The 16,012-nt window shown below is 39.5% G+C and overlaps 2 pseudogenes; both read left to right on the top strand.

Annotated features, from left to right (window-relative positions):
* The first annotated feature begins 5,293 nt into the window (after positions 1-5,293).
* LOC120295341 lies at positions 5,294-7,574 on the top strand (annotated as a pseudogene).
* A 3,129-nt stretch (positions 7,575-10,703) lies between these two features.
* On the top strand, positions 10,704-12,993 carry LOC120295344 (annotated as a pseudogene).
* The last annotated feature ends 3,019 nt before the right edge of the window (positions 12,994-16,012 follow it).

Here is a 16,012-nt window from a genome sequence, read left to right on the forward strand (position 1 = left end):
CGAGCTCGAGCTCGCCCCAGATCGGCGAGGCCGAGCCTCACCGGGGCCGGCGACGCTCCGGCAAGGTCATCGGCCCTCGACGGCGTCGCGGCCCTCAACGGCCGGTCACCGGCCATGGCCGAGGCCGGCGACCGGCCAAAGAAAAAGAAAGAAAAAGAAGAAGAAAAAGAAAGAAGAAAATGGAAAAGAGAGAAAAAGTGTTCCTAAATTTTGTTCCCGAAACAATAAACAACTTTTTTTTTGTTTCTTGTTTCCGTTCCGATGTGTTTCTAAGAACAAAAAAATAATTTTGGAACAAAAACACAAACAAACGCGTTTGTTCCTTTTTGTTCCCGAACAAAAAAAAAATTTGTGTTCCTGGGAACAAAAACACATTTTAACAAACAGGCCCTAAGTGTTCTCACCCTTTGTTCTTCCAATTGGAGAAATTTTCGGAATTGGGGTTTTAACTTCAAAATTTTATGAAATTCAAGCCTTGAAATCCAATATCCAAGTTGCTAGGTCATGGGATTTCATTGGAAAAGAAAAAATGATTAAAACTTGGAAAAGGTTCATTTATTAGAAACATGATCAAATGTCAAAATATTTATATTTAAATCATATTTAAATAATGATAAAAGATAATTACATAAAAGGAAAATAAAGGAATTTTCTTGTTGTTCTCCTCTTGTCACGAAGAAAGTAATAAATATCAATTGTTGATTCAATCTCATAGCAAGTGGATCAAAGCTTTAAAATATACTTAAAATTTTCCTTAGAAAAAATCTAATGTGAGTTTGAAAGTGCAGAATGTGAACATAAATTTTCTACCCCATCTTACAATTCCTATTAAAATGTAAAAAGTTTCAATCTACTTATCTAGCCAATTTGATAAATAAATAAATAAATGGGCGATTTACTGTCTATTCATAAGCTGTCATAACTAGGAATTTCTAACATTTATACTGTGAAAATGATAAAATAAGAGAGACTATAGAAATAAAGGTAGTTTTGTTAATAAGGTAAATTTAAAAAAGAAATGTTAAATTGAAGAGAAAGATGGATATTTTGGCCAATAAGTTAACAAAAGAAGTGTCTTAGCTAAAATGGGAATGGAAATAACACCATCCCTTTTTTCTTTTTTCTTTTTGTGTTGCGGCAAATATGTATTTCAATATGAGAGAAAATCCCACAAAAAATCCTAAATTTTTTCTTTCTTGGAAACACCAATTCCCCAAACAGTACCAAGAACGCAAAAATACCTCCCATCACAATTTTATCTATAATAGTCTTAAAAAACCGACGTGGCAATATGTGGACAACGCCTCGTCAATTTTTTTACTACTATAATGGAGGGAAGTCTGATGAAAGGTATTTTTGGGTCATAGATATAATCTTGGGGTGATTGTGAGATGAAAAGAAAAGTCTGGGGATTAGTGTCCCACGGAAAAAAAGTTTAGGACTACATTACTTAAACCAAAAGCACAATCAGTATTACAGCTCTATCATGCTACATCGTAATAGTTATTTTATTACAGCCGTATTCTATTACTATAACTAAACAAGCTAATAGAATATTTTGTCATTGGAAAGGAATAAAACAAACCTAAAAAGAAAATTGTCCAAAAAGTACTAACTTATTGTACAATAGCTGATTTAGTAATAAATATTTTAATTTAACCAATTTAATCTTATATCTTTTGAAAATTTGCTAATATAATTTATTTTTGTTGGCAATCTTGCTTGGAAATCGCCAATGTAGATAATAGTCATCCTATGTAGCACGATCGTAAGTTTAACAACATTGATACAAATAATTTTTTTTTTTATACCGAGGATCCGATTTGGCACACCTTACAGGTGCTCACGGCCCATGAAGGACCACCGACTATACCTCAGGCGGCGCTAACGCTGGGACCCACCACCACGACGCCGCACTTAAGACCACTAATGAATGTGCAATATGCAAATCGTGGGATTCGAACTCTCACCCTACCGTGAAGAGGGTTTGAGCACATACCAACACAACCACTGAATGGGGTGGTTGATGCAAACAATTTTGTAGTTTTTTTTTTAAAATTGATTTTTGATATTGTTTCTCATCTTCTTCTTTTTCTTTCCACTATGCATCTTCCTAGAAGGGTAAAGAAAAAAAAAAAAAAAATTATAAAATTTTTTAGAAAGATTTAAAAAATTGCAAAATTTGTCCACATAAGAATGGACCATCCGCTAGTCATGCCACAAAAGCCGGCACACATCCATGTCAATAATTCCCAATAAATTTGATCAAAAAAATTATGTTGGCAAATCGTCAAAAGATTTAGTACCGATCAAAGAAAAAAATTTAGTACTAACTCAGTCACCGTGGTCTATAACTTTTTGACAATTATCCTAACAAAGGAATGGCCATTCCGGCCCTATTCCAATACATTCCTAACATAGATTTGTCATCAACTTTTAGAATAGCAATTCCTTTGTGGGCCCATCTTAGCGGTGAGCATTGGTCTAGGGTTAATCTTAGGCCGACCTTAGATCGGCTCAACTCTATCGGTCTTGGTCCGGTTCCAAGGGAGACGGGATCAGTCCTTAATTCTAGGATTCCTAGATCAACACTGTGTGAGTTGGTCTCGGTCTTGAGAGTTTAGGGTTAATCCAACCCAAACCAACCCTGCCCGTATATATATTATATATAGTATATCTAAAATATGTTATATATTTAATAAATTATTTATATTTTTATATATTCCCTTAGTCAAATGGTATCAACAATATTAAACGGCTCCTCACGGCATCGTCCTCCAGTATTCATTCTCTTTTGTTTTCTTTGTCCTCTTTAGTCTTCAATTTGCCAAAATCGAAAGAGACAACTTCCTCATTTGCCGCTCAACACTCGCCCTACTCAACTTCCTCGCTCGCCTCTATGAGCAATCTTAATCGTTTTTTGTGGTTTCTTAGTTTTAGCAGATGTGAAATTTCTATTGTTACATTATCTTAAATTTGTTAAATATGTACTCATGTTTATAATTTGGTTGCACAACACCGCATTATCGATGGATATGTAATTTGAAATGGTAGGTTTGCCTTTTCAAGAAGTACAAAAAATGAAACAAAAAAATTGTTAGTTGGTCTTGGGTTGACTATGAAACCGAACCGAACCTATTGGGTTGGTCCGATCCTTGATTCTAGACTCAATAGGATTGGTCCTCAGTTCCAAAAATTGAGGACCAACATTGTGCGAGTTGGTACTAGAATTAGGGAGTGGATTGACCCAACCCGAACTATGCTCATCTATAACCCATCTGGCCTTTTTGAATGAGTTCCTTCCAAGAATTGATCACAAAAACTCTCCAATCATATTTTGCAGGTTGAAGTGCTAATGGCGATCACTTGCTTACCAATACTTACCCATACAAGCATTGAACCACCACGCTAATTTAACACGCAACTTAAGATGCGACAATTTTCGTTAATCCATGATTGTACTCCTGATAATGGAGTCCAAAGTAATTGCATACTCATTATTCTTAGGTTTTTGATATTGTCCATGGTCACATCCTAAGAAATTTTCATACCAACCCAGCTCGGAGATTACTGACAGGAAGAAGATAGGATAATGTGATCTAGAAACATTTCATCTTTTACTAGAGTTAAACCTACTTTTCACATGATGTTTATGCGTATCCCATCTTGTAGTCCGTTGATGTGATTTTGATGATACAATGTCTATGGCACGAGTCGCCTATAAATAACCTATTTGTGCATCTCTTCTAAAATCGGGAAGGTTTTAACGAAAAGTCAATGATAATCGGGCAGAGAGCTTTAAGATTGTCTCTTCTCCATGTCTCAAATAAATGGAAACTGCAAGAACTTGATTAGACTCCAACGGCAACATTATTCTTTCCATGATGACAAAATCTGGCAATGTCATTTATCTCTTTATGGAAGTGTTAAAAAGTCGTAAACCTTTTGTATTTATGTCAATTTAATCATGAACCTTTTTTTTGGTGACATTTAGTCCTAAACATTTTTACTTGGTGTCAATTTAGTCATTTCCAGCTAATTTTGGTTGGATTTTATTGACTGAGTGCTGGCCAATTGACATGGCACAACTAGCACCGACGTAAATTAATTTTAATAATATTTTAATATTTTAATATTTTTTTTTTTTTTCTTTTTTTTTTTCTCCTCCTCCTTCCTCCAGCCGGTCGTCGGACCTCACCGATTCAGCGAGGTCAAGCCTTGCCCCGCCTGGCACAAGGCCACCTTTGAGGCCACCGGTGAGGGTCAAGCCTCACAAGTGGCCTCCATTGAGGCTCGACCTTGTAAGATCTAGTGAGGGCGAGCCTCGCTGCCCAGGCCACGATGGCAACCTCACGTCGGGTTGGCAAGGCTTGCCCTCACTAACCTCTGGCCCAGTCGAGGAGGTCCGGCAACCAACTAGAGGAAGAAGGAGGAGAAAGAAAAAAGAAATAGAAAAAAATCTAAAATATTAAAACATTATTAAAAGTTGTCAATGTCGCACCAATCATGCCATGTCAGCCGGCAGCCGATGTCTAGTTAGAAAAATCCTTCCAAAATTAGTCGAAAATGACTGAATTGGCACCGAATAAAAAAATTTAGAACTAAATTAGCACAAATACAAAAAAGTTTATGACTTTTTTTTTAACACTTTTCCTTGTCTTTCGTATCATGAATGCTTCTAGCGAAACCAACAATGTAGACAACAAGTCTCGCCATTAAAAACAACCGGCGTGATCATCAATGTATATATATTAAATTCATTGAACTTCCAAAAAAAATTCCCCCTTAAGGGCCGTCTTTTACTAATAAAACAAGGGTTAAATTCTTACAAAAATGTGCCTAATCTTTTTTGCTTATTGCCAGCTTCGTTAATGACCGCAGTCATCGACAGACACTAAGCATCGGTCGATTATTTGTAAGCGGATTTGTCAAGAAAGATATGACTAAACGACTAGTACAACCAAAGAGAAAAGAGAGAACCTTCTCTAGTTCCGAGAAAAAGAATCATTTTTTCAATGCAAGGCGATATCATCAATTCAATCCCAACTCTCAGCTTAAAAGTGGATAATGGGTAATAAGTAAAAACCAATTAGTCGGCCTAGAGGAACCCTAGGAAACTCAGTAATTATATATTCCCCTCTGTAAGAGTTAAGAGTACGGATCTCTTAAGGAAAATTATAAGAGGGAAAGAGTACTCAGCTAATCGACCATGATTAGCCAACCTTGTAAAGAGCATAGCAAGTTAGACACAATTTATAGAGTAGGTGCTCTTCCTCTCTCCCTTCAAAACAAGATGACGGAAAAGGTTGAAGAGAAAGGAAGTGCAGATAAAGATGATTACACGCAAGATGGCACTGTGGACCTCAATGGAAGACCCGTCCTAAGATCCAAGACCGGTCGATGGAACGCTTGTTCCTTCATCGTCGGTAAGGGCAAAGCCTGTGGCGCGGCCTTTCTACATGGAATTGAGGGTTAGCAGGACGTAGTCATGTTTAGGTTCATCAGTTTTCGCTTCGATGTATATTAGCCAAATCTGTTAGATAAGTGGTAAATTCTAGGAAGTGCCTTTTCATATTTGGGCAGAAAAGAAAGAGTTAAACTTTCAGGTATATCAAGTTGTGCCATACTCAAATTTTGCTTCCGCAATTTTTGTTCACTGGATCTTTAAAAGTATGTAGTTTCCTAATCACATGGAGGAAAGAGATAGGAATTTATGATTTGATCCAAATTAATTCATTATGGCGTCGTGTATGTAGGATACGAGAGTTTTGAGAGGATGGCGTACTACGGGATTGCAGCAAACCTAGTGACATACTTGACGAAGAAGCTCCACGAAGGCACTGTGACATCCTCGAACAACGTCACAAACTGGCTCGGGACGGTTTGGATGACACCCATCCTCGGTGCATATATTGCCGATGCTTATCTTGGGCGTTACTGGACTTTCATTTCCGCATCCGTTGTTTATCTCATGGTATTGCACATGCATTAGGATTCATTTATGTTGGTACACATACAAAGTTGGTCCTTAGCATGATTAACGAATGCACAGGGCATGTTCCTCCTAACGCTGGCGGTGTCGCTACCATCGCTGAGGCCTCCTTCATGCGCCTCAGGGATCAAAGAAGAGGAATGCGACAAGCATGCCTCGGGCCTCCAGATAGAATCTTCTACTGCGCACTCTACATAATTGCGGCTGGGACGGGCGGGACCAAGCCCAACATCTCGACCATGGGCGCGGACCAGTTTGATGACTTTGAGCCCAAGGAGAGGACCCAAAAGCTCTCATTCTTCAACTGGTGGATGTTCAGCATCTTCTTTGGGACACTATTCGCAGACACATTCCTGATCTATGTACAAGAAAAACTGAGTTGGGGATTGGGCTATGGCCTTCCCACGCTGGGGCTTGCATTATCAGTACTAGTGTTCTTGGTGGGCACTCCATTTTATAGGCATAAAGCGCCCTCAGGAAGCCCGTTCTCGAGGATCGCTCAAGTGTTAGTGGCGTCGATCAGGAAGCGGAAGTTGCCTGTTCCGAGTGATCCGAAGGAGCTTTATGAATTGAGCCTCGAACGATACGCAGAGTCGAAGAAATTCCGGATCGATCACTCTACTTCTATGAGGTTCACACTTCCCTAATTCTGTGGATTGTAATCAGATTGTTTCCTTAAAATTAACCATGACCGTCCGCGTCGCATTTGTAGATATCTTGACAAAGCCGCAGTGAAGATTGATTCAAGCTCGCCGTGGATGCTATGTCCAGTGACCCAAGTGGAGGAAACCAAGCAGATGGTCAAAATGCTCCCAATCCTAGCTGTGACGTTCATCCCGAGCACCATGTATGCGCAGGTGCACACCCTCTTCATCAAGCAGGGCACGACCCTGAACCGACACATGGGCCCGCACTTCGAGATCCCTCCGCGTGCCTCACCGCATTCGTAACGATCTTCATGCTCACAAGCCTCATCATCTATGACCGGTCCTTCGTCCCTGCCGTCAGGCGCTATACCAAGAACCCCAGAGGCATCACATTGCTGCAGAGAATGGGGGTAGGCCTTGTCCTCCACATAATAATAATGATCACTGCTTGTCTGGCCGAGAGGCGGAGGCTGAGCGTCGCCAGAGAGAACGGCATTGACGGTCAGTCCCAAATTGTCCCTCTCACCATCTTCATCCTCCTGCCACAATTTGCCCTCATGGGAGTCGCCGACACCTTTGTCGAAGTGGCAAAGATCGAGTTCTTCTATGACCAAGCGCCTGAAGGCATGAAAAGTCTAGGAACGTCTTATTTTACTAGTAGTTTAGGTATCGGGAACTTCCTAAGTAGTTTTCTTCTCAAGACAGTCTCGCGAATCACCAAGGAACACGGACACAAAGGTTGGATCTTGGACAACCTTAACATCTCCCACATCGACTACTACTATGCGTTCTTGGCAGTCCTTACGTTTCTCAATTTTCTCGTGTTCCTCGTCGTGGCCAAGTCTTTCGTCTACAACGAGGAAGTAGCCTTTGATAAAGAGATGGAAGCTTTGCCTGCTAATTCAGCTAATCACGAGGCCATGACTGTCGGATGAAGACACGATAAAACATCGTATCCACATATAATGATTCGTAAGATCAATACTGTGAAAGCGCTATTACATATACTTGACGGACATAGTGGAACACTTGTTTATATTTATTATAATAAATAATCATAACATAAGCCATCTCTTGACGGACATCATTCTCTTTATTCCCCCATGATGATCGGTTAGTCCATGATTTGGTCGTGCCGAAAGTCATTAAGAATGACATTCCTGGTAAGTTTTTACACTTGATTGTACATTAATCTTCTGTTTGTGGCAGCATGAAACCTTGGACAAGTAATGAAAGTACATGGAATTCCCTAGAGACATGTGAAATTATTAAAATTGAGGTTTATGGAGGATTAATAGGTGGATGAAGTCATCAAAGTGGATACTCTATATGATTGAAATGAGGCCACAGATAATAGTAAACTATCTTACATTACAGCAGACTGTTCAAGAGACCTAATCAAAGGATTAAAATAAGCACATGTCGCCTTATAGCATACATCTATTTTTATGTGAGACGAATTCCCACCAGAAATCTTAAATCTTTTTTCTGTGGGACACCATTATCCCATATATTTTTCATCACAGTCCATCCATAATTGTAAAAATTGACGTAATGCCACGTCGTATTTTTAAAGGCCTTTATGGACGGAAGTCTAACGGGAGGCACTTTTCAGTCATGGATACATTTTTAGAGTATTGTAACTAGAAAAAAAAAAAAGTCCGGGATATTGGTGAACCTGGAAGAAAAATTTAGGATTACATTACTTATATACAACAATGCAATCACTATTGCAGCACTATTGCAGCTCTATTGCACTACAGCGTAATAATTATTACATTACAACCTTATACTAGTACCAAAACCAAACAGGCTGGTGGCATATTCTGTCATCGGGAAGGATTGAAATCGACCCAAGGAATGGCCATTCCAGCCCATTTCCTAATGCATAACCCGGCATAGATTTGGGATCAAACCCTAGAATAGAATTCCTTTGTGGACCTATTGTGGCCTTTTTATTTCCCTCACTGAAGAATTAATTACGAAAACTCCCCCATCTTACTTTGCGCCTTAGAGTACTAATGGCACTCGCTCACCAATACCGACCCTGGTGAACATCGAACTACACTCATAGGATTCTAGAGATGATCCAAGCAATTACATCCTCGTTATTTTCAAGGTTCTTAGTATTGCTTGTGGTCACATCTTAAGAAACAATGATACCCACCCGGCTCGGAGACTGCAAATGAGACGAAATGAAAAGGGCCTCTTGTGGGTAAATCCCATCTTGTGGGTCGTTGATGTGATGCTTACTATGTCTATGGTGTGAATCACCAATATTTGGCCTATAAGTATCTCTTTCAAGTTAGGTAGGTTTCACCACAAAAAATAAATAATCGGGCAGGTCGCTTTTCGACTGTCTCTTCTCCATGTCTCAAGCTGAAGTTCTAAACAACAGGGACTTGTTCAAACACATGGAAACTGCAAAAAGTTGATTCGACTCCAAGACTACCCCTGAAAATTTTTCATGGGGAAACAATAAGATAAGGTCATTTATTGCTACCTGTCACGCATGCTTCTGGCAAGAACAACGACGTAGACAATGAGTCTCTTCATTAAAAGACAGAGACGGCGAAATTCATCTGTTAATTAATGTAACATGATCGCTAGAAGACACGCAGACTTTCTATTAGTTTTTCCCCACTTAAAAGAGTCGCTTTTCATTAATAAAACGAGGGTTAAATACTCAGAAAAATGCGCCTAGTGTTTGTTGCTCATTGGTAGCTTCATTCATGATGTCAATGTCATTGAGAATGATTAAGGCTTGTTGATTATTCGTACGCAATTTCGCCAAGGGAGAAAAATCTAAACGATTAGTACAACCAAAAAAATGAGAGAACCTGTTCACGTCTCGAGAAAAAGATCTTTTTTCTTTTGAAATGATGTGAAGTAATATCGTCAATTCAATGACGAGGGTCATTTTTAAAAGATCAGTGTGGAATCATATAATGTCACCTTAAGCCTTAAAAAAATAAAAAGTAAACAACAATTTCTCAGCCTGGGGGAATCCTAGGAAACGTAGTATATGTACATTCCCCTCAGCAAGAGTTAAAGGCCTAGGATCTCTTAAAGATTATTATAAAATTGATAGTTGTCACAAGCCAATGTGGAAGCGAGATGAATGTCGAGAATAGAAGAAAATGTATTTTGTGCACTTCATTGATTGATTCAATGTACAAAGGCTAAGTTTGGCAGTCGGAATAAAATTCATGATATAATATGATTTATTCTATCCTATGTTTGGTGCTCACTTAGGACAAGATAAAGTCGGATATAAGAACATGACGGGATAAAATTATCTTATTGAGGAGGTGGGATAAATGTGGATATAATTTCTAATGTCTATAATATGAAAGTTATTTTTTCGAATAACAAACTTATTAAATTAACAAAATTGAAATTATATTTCAATATAAATAATATTCGAATTCTAATTTAAGAAATTAAAAATAAAATATATATTTTAATTAATCCTATTTTAATTTATATATTCAACTTTAATTCTATCTTATAATAAACATTCAATCTATAAATTAAATATTTATATTTATTATATATTTTAGGTATTTTTGTATTTTAGGTATTTTAGTACGGTTTACTATTTGATAAAATTTTATTAAAGAATGATGAAAGGGAAAAAAAAATAATAAAGAAAATAATATAAAAAGAGGAAAAATAAAATAAAAATAATTTAAGGAATAGTGTTACAAGAGATTTTCACCATCTCCGTTTATAAACATTTAGATTCATTTGTATTGATATGCCGTTTATATATATAAATGATATGATGTAAACATATCCAACTTTAATACTGCGATTCACCAAATAATTGATATGATATAAAAAAATCCTAAAATTTCATATTTTATCCTATCCAATCCTATCTTAATTAGAAATCCGGACGGCCAAACGTAGATTGATACAAAATAATCAATTACAATCTCGAGTATATAGTAGTTATCAATCGACCATGATTAGCGAACCTTTTAAAGAGCATAGCAAGTTGAACAAACACGATTTATAGAGGAAACTCTCGGTGCTCTTCCTTTATTTCCCTTCGAAACATGATGACAGCAAAGGCTGAAGAGAAAGGAAGTGCTGATAAAGATGATTACACACAAGATGGCACTGTAGACCTCAAAGGAAGACCCATCCTGAGATCCAAGACCGGTCGATGGAACGCTTGTTCCTTCATCGTAGGTAAGGACAAAGCCGGTGGCATAGCCTTTGTGTGTGGAACCGAGGCTTGGTTAGTGGGACGTCGTAATGTTTTCGAGTTCTTTAGATTTCACTTCGATGTGTATTAGCCAAAGCAGCCAGATAAGTAGCTCCTTATAGAAAAGTGTCATTTATTGTTTTGGGCAGAAAAGAGAGTTAACCTTCAGATATATCACCTCGGGACACACTCAAATTTTCCGTCTGTAATTCTTGTTTACTGAGTCCTCAAACGTACTGGATTTCGTTACAAGGTGGGGGAAAGAGAAAAGAATCTATGATTTGATCCACCTTAATTCATTCTGGCGTCGTGTGTGCAGGATACGAGGCATTTGAGAGAATGGCGTTCTATGGGATTGCGTCAAACCTAGTGGTGTACTTGACGAAGAAGCTCCACGAAGGCACCGTGACATCCTCGAACAATGTCACGAACTGGGTCGGGACAACCTGGATGACGCCCATCCTCGGCGCTTACATAGCTGATGCATATCTCGGATGTTTCTGGACTTTCATTTACGCATCCGTCCTTTATCTCATGGTATTGCAGATGCATTATGATTCATTTGTGTAGGTACTCATACAAATTCAATCTGTAACACGATTAAGAAATGTGCAGGGCATGTTGCTCCTAACACTGGCAGTGTCGGTGCCATCGCTGAGGCCTCCGTCATGCGGCCCGGGGATCAGAGAAGAGGAATGCAACAAGGATGCCTCGGCCCTCCAGATAGGCATCTTCTACTTGGCCCTCTACATAATTGCGGCTGGGACGGGCGGGACCAAACCCAACATCTCGACCTTGGGCGCAGACCAGTTTGACGACTTCGAACCCAAGGAAAGGGCCCAGAAGCTCTCGTTCTTCAACTGGTGGATGTTCAGCATCTTCTTCGGGACACTATTGGCAACCACAGTCTTGATCTATATACAAGATAACGTGGGTTGGGCATTAGGCTATGGCCTTCCACGCTGGGGCTTGCATTATCAGTCCTAGTGTTCTTGGTGGGCACCCCATTTTATAGGCACAAGGTGCCCTCAGGAAGCCCGTTCACAAGGATTGCTCAAGTGCTGGTGGCGTCGATCAGGAAGAGGAAGTTGCCTGTTCCGAGAGATCCAAAGGAGCTCTATGAATTGAGCCTCGAACAGTACGCGGAATACAGGAAATTCCAGATTGATCACTCTACTTCTTTGAGGTTCACAACTCACTAACTCTATGGCTTGTCTTTACATGGTTTCCTCGAAATTAATCATGACAGTTTCATGTCACATTTGTAGATTTCTTGACAAAGCTGCGGTGAAGATTGATTCAAGCTCGCCGTGGATGCTATGTCCGGTGACCCAAGTAGAGGAAACCAAGCAGATGGTCAAAATGCTCCCGATCCTAGCGGTGACATTCATCCCGAGCACCATGTATTCGCAGGTGCTAACGCTCTTCATCAAGCAGGGCGCAACCCTGAACCGACACATGGGCCCGCACTTCGAGATCCTCCTGCGTGCCTCACCGCATTCGTCACGATCTTCATGCTCACAAGCCTCACCATCTATGACCGGTCCTTCGTCCCTGCCATCAGGCGATATACCAAGAACCCTAGAGGCATCACATTGCTGCAGAGAATGGGGGTAGGCATCGTCCTCCACATAATCATAATGATCACCGCTTGTCTCGCTGAGAGGCGGAGGCTGAGCGTCGCCAGAGAGAACGGTATTGACGGTAAGCTCCAAATAGTCCCTCTCACCATTTTCATCCTACTGCCACAATCCGCCCTCATGGGAGTCGCCGACACCTTCGTTGAAGTGGCAAAGATCGAGTTCTTCTACGACCAAGCACCACAAGGCATGAAAAGTCTAGGAACATCTTACTACACTAGTAGTTTTGGGATCGGGAACTTCCTAAGTAGTCTTATTCTCAAGACGGTCTCGCAAGTCACCATGGAACACAGCCACAAGGGTTGGATCTTGGACAACCTTAATATCTCCCACCTTGACTACTACTACGCATTCTTGGCGGTCCTCACGTTTCTCAATTTTCTCGTGTTCCTTGTCGTGGCCAAGATTTATGTCTACAACGAGGAAGTAACCATTGATAAAGAGAAGGAAGCTTTGCCTGCGAATCAAGCTAATCATGAGGCTGTGACTGTCGGATGAAAACACGATAAGATGTCGCACACATATGAGGATTCATAAGAGTGATACAATGTCATCTTTATAAAAGATCGTTGACGGGCATTATCCTCTTTATTTCCGTACTAATATTGACATTATCATGTTTGTCAATGATTTAGTTGCTCCAAAACGCATAAAAACTGAGATTTCTGGTCATTTTTAACACATGTTGTACACTAATCTTTTGTTACTGGTAGTATGAAACCATGGACAAGCAGCAGAAGTACATGAAATCCCCAAGAGACATTTGAATCTTGCAAAAACTAAGGTTTATGGTGGATTAAAAGATGTTGAAGTCATCAGAATGGGTACCTTATGGGAAGAAAAAGAGGCCGCGGATGATAGTAAGCCGTTTTACATTACACAAGACTATTCAAGATACTAAATCGAAGTACTAACATGAGCATATATGAATAGAATTGTATAATCGTTATTGTCGTGAAACATTTTCAATTCTCCAAGTATCAATACAAGAATATCGCGAAACATTTTCAATTCTTCAAGTATCAATACAAGAATACCTTTCGCCAAGAGGCTTACGTTCCACGCACAATCATTCAACCAGTATTCATTATATGAGCAATTTTTTGGACAAAAGAAAAACGGATAACTCAGTACAGATCCCCACAAAGTTCATCGGAGAGTTATTGATTATCTGTTCTTATGTGACTACTCTATTTTTTTCTTCTTTTTTTGGGTCGAAAGGGTGACTTCTCTGTTTAAATCAATACAAGGTATGACAAAATTCAAACGTATATATGCACCGGAGTGAATCTAAATCAATTTCTACCTCAAGAAACTCAGCATATATGCAATTTCTGTTGGAATTATCTTAGTGCTGCTGTTTCCTGTCATGTTTTCCTCTGTTTTCCTCTGTTTTTTGATTAAAAAAACAGCCAAGTTCATTTAGTTATGCATTTAGTGTTTTTGCTATTTTCTAGGAAGTTAATAGCAGGTTTGTGTGTAGTTATGTGTTGCACGTATGTGAGTAGTTTTTGCTTTGTATTTAGTTGTGGTACTCGACAGTTTTTTCTTTTGCACAAGACGTATGAAGTGCTATGCTTTGTTTTTTTTATCTTTTCTCTCCCTCAAACAACAAAAAATTTTCTGTTTTGATTGTTGTTTTATGAGCTTTAACATTGGTATCAGAGCATTTGTGGGATCTTAAGGGACTGTGAAGTGAGGGTAAGTGAGTGAAGATTGCTTCCAATCTGCAAAGAAAAAGCTGATGGAGGCAGGATCGAGTGGATTCTTTGTAATGGCTGCTCTAGTCTTTACTGGGGAAAATTATCAGGCTTGGGCTGTCAAGATGATAGCATTCTTGGAGGGTCATGATTTATGGGAGGCTGTGGAGAATGATTATGAGGTTGCTCCACTTCCGACAATCCGACCTTGAATCGGATGAAGTACCATAAAGAGAGAATCACAAGGAAGGCTAAGGCAAAATCTTGCATGTATGTTTCTGCTGTTTCACCCACTATCTTCACAATGATCATAAGATGTGATTCTGCAAAGGCAATATGGGATTTCTTGAAGGATGAATACGAGGGAGATGAGAAGATAAGAGGCATGAAGGTGCTGAATCTCTTGAGGGAGTTTGAGAGACAACGGATGAAGGATTCGAGTCGGTGAAGGAGTACTGCGATAGGCTGGTTGAGATAGCTGAAAAATCAGAGTTTTAGGGATTGACTTGAAGGATGAAAGGCTTGTTCAGAAGATCTGGTGTCTCTTCTAGAGAAGTTGAAGCCACCATAGCTTCTCTGGAAAATACAAGAGACTTAGCTGATATAAAACTTGCAGAATTGTTAAATGCTCTGCCCGGTGCACAAGAGCACGGAAGACCGATGAGAACGAAGAGTTTGTAGAGGGTGCGTTGCAAGCTAAAGTGAAGTCAAATGATGGAGGCAAAGGAAGAAATGGATTCAGTTCGAGAAAATGCTAGTGACTCAAAGTTTGTAGCAAAAGAAGGAAATTCCAGTGGGTTTAGCAAATGGAAGAAGAACAAAAAGCCTTGTCAATACTGTGATAGAATTAATCATCAGTTTTTTAGATGTTGGAGAAAGCCTGATGCTAGATGCAGAAGATGTCACAAGTTGGGTCACATGGAAGCCATCTGCAAAGAAAAAAATTACCAGCAAGCAGGAAAAGCACAGGTAGCAGTGAATGAAACTGAGGAAGAGCACTTGTTTGTAGCTTCTTTTTCTGAATCTTTGGTTGGGAATGATGCATGGTTGGTGGATAGTGGCTGTACCAATCATATGACTAGCAATTCAAAACTGTTTAGGAGTCTAGACAGGTCAATCAAGTCCAAAGTCAGAATTGGCAACAGATAGTATATCGAAGTACAAGGAAGGGTACAGTGGCTATTAAAGGAAATTAGGAGGTGAAGCTAATCAATGATGTTCTTTTTGTGCCAAACATTGACCAGAATCTGTTAAGTGTTGGTCAATTAGTTGAGAAGGGCTATAAAGTGAAGTTCGAAGGGAATGAATGTCTTATTAATAATGTAGATAGCAAACAAGTGCTAAGAATCCCAATGAGGGACAGGGGTTTCATGTTCAAGCCACAAGAGATGCAACAAATGGCTTTAAAGTGCAAATAAGAAAATGCAGAGCTATGGCATAAAAGACTTGGGCATATTCACAGGAAGAGCATGTCGTTTATGCAAAGAAATAGCTTGGCGTATGACTTGCCAAGTTTGGAGGAGGAATTTCCATAGTGCAGAACTTGTCTTCTTGGTAAGCAAGCCAGATTGCTGGAGAGCATGTGAGAAGCTGCAATTAGTCCACACAGATATATGTGGACCTATGTCTGAGTCTTCTCTCAATGGTAGCAGGTATTTCATTACCTTTACTGATGATATGACTAGGATGAGTTGGATTTATTTTCTGCGAGCCAAGTCTGAAGTTGCTGATGTGTTTGTGAAGTTTAAAGCCTCGAGTTGATAATCGAGTGGGAAGAAAATTAAAATGCTCGGAGTCGATAATGGTTCTGAATATAC

The sequence above is a fragment of the Eucalyptus grandis genome, chromosome 1 (assembly GCF_016545825.1).
Source record: "Eucalyptus grandis isolate ANBG69807.140 chromosome 1, ASM1654582v1, whole genome shotgun sequence".
Taxonomy (NCBI): Eukaryota; Viridiplantae; Streptophyta; class Magnoliopsida; order Myrtales; family Myrtaceae; genus Eucalyptus; species Eucalyptus grandis.